At 42.8% G+C, this 1653-nt stretch overlaps 1 non-coding gene across 1 annotated transcript; it reads left to right on the plus strand.

Annotated features, from left to right (window-relative positions):
• Positions 1 to 801: 801 nt before the first annotated feature.
• On the plus strand, positions 802 to 907 carry LOC120106142. The gene has a single exon (XR_005508365.1). It is a non-coding gene; the product is annotated as a small nucleolar RNA R71 (small nucleolar RNA).
• Positions 908 to 1653: the final 746 nt, after the last annotated feature.

The following is a 1653-nucleotide window of genomic DNA, read 5'->3' on the forward strand; positions in this document are numbered from 1 at the left end:
GGATTACTTAGTGGTTGGCTTAGAAGCTTTCCTTCCTCTCGCTTGTTCAGTGCATTAGCTAGTTGCCCCATCTGGGATTCTAGCTTGGCGATTGATTGCGTGTGAGAGTGCACCAATTGTGTAATGGTTTCCAAACCTTGAAGGGCGTTCAACACTTTCTCCTCAAAGACTGTGTTTCTTTGGGGTGGAGGAGGAGTGTATTGAAATTGAGTCGAGGGATGGTAGGGATGAATATTTTGTGGGGTTTGAAAATTCTGAGGGTTTGGAAAGTTTTGGGAATAAGGTTGGGCAGTATTCGAAGCTTGCTGCTTCCAAGAAAAGTTTGGATGATTTCGCCATCCCGGGTTATATGTATTGGAAAATGGGTCATTACCCGGTCTAGGCAGTGTTTGAGCAGCATTGATGTGTTCTTGCACGAGTTCGGAGAATTGGGGCGCTGAAGGGCACTCATGAATAGGGTGGGATGGGCTAGAACAAATAGTACACACTTGTGCTTGGGAAAAGTTCATGTAATGCCCACCTATCATCAGTTGGTCAATCTTATGGGACAATGCATCTACCTTGCTAGACAGGTCCATAGAATGACTTATTTCACAAATGGTCCCTTTTCTTTGAGAACTCGGGGGTGCTTGACGAGAACATGAAGCATGGTGGAGGGAGTTTTCATTCAGATTTTCAAATAATTTCCATGCTTCATGCTCATTTTGAAGCATGAATGTCCCCCCACATGCGGCATCAATCATCTGACGGTTTCGTTCTGTCAATCCGTCATAAAAATATTGCACTAGTTGCCACTTAGGTATTTGATGATGAGGGCATTTACGGATTAGGTCCCTAAATCTCTCCCAAGTTTCATGAAATTCTTCTCCCTCAGTTTGGGAGAAGCTTGTAATGGCACGTCTAAACTGGTTCGTTCTTCCTATGGGAAAGTATTTTTTAAGGAATTCTTGTTGCATTTGATCCCAAGAACGAATTGAGTTAGCTTCTAAAGAATTCAGCCATTGTTTGGCTCTATCTTTAAGGGAGAAGGGGAATAATCTAAGTTTCATAGCATCATCAGTGAAATTCTGAATCTTGACAGTGGTGCAAATTTCAAGGAATTCATCTAGGTGTTTATATGGATCTTCATTGGTGAGCCCATAAAAAGATGGAAGCATTTGGATCACACTAGACTTTATTTCATATTGTACAGCTGCTACTTCAGGTAATCGAATGCAAGATGGGGAAGTGTAAATAGTGGGAGTAAAGTACTCCCTCAGGAGTTTGGGTTGTTCTTCAGCCATCTTAAGAGGTGGGGATGATCCTAATGTTTTGATCTTAGCTCGAATGTTCCTAAGGGTTCGTTCTATTTCAGGGTCGAAAGGTAATAGATTTTGTACTCTAGAATGACTACCGTGCATACACTAGTACTCGATCAATCAAGCATGCAATAAAAGAGAAAAGCATATCAATCCTAGTCTTTGACCTAAAATCACTAGACAGCTCCTAACTGGTTTGAAGAGGGCACCTAAGCCTCCAATCCGGTTTAATGAACCGAGTTGACCAGGTAAGCTCCCAGGTAAGTGGAGGGGTCACGATGCGTTCGCAAAGGTCCCACTTAAAACCCACTTGCCTCGAACAGATGAACTGTCTCCCTTACAGGGACAAAGCTTG

The sequence above is a fragment of the Phoenix dactylifera genome, unplaced genomic scaffold (assembly GCF_009389715.1).
Source record: "Phoenix dactylifera cultivar Barhee BC4 unplaced genomic scaffold, palm_55x_up_171113_PBpolish2nd_filt_p 000475F, whole genome shotgun sequence".
In the NCBI taxonomy this organism is placed as follows: domain Eukaryota; kingdom Viridiplantae; phylum Streptophyta; class Magnoliopsida; order Arecales; family Arecaceae; genus Phoenix; species Phoenix dactylifera.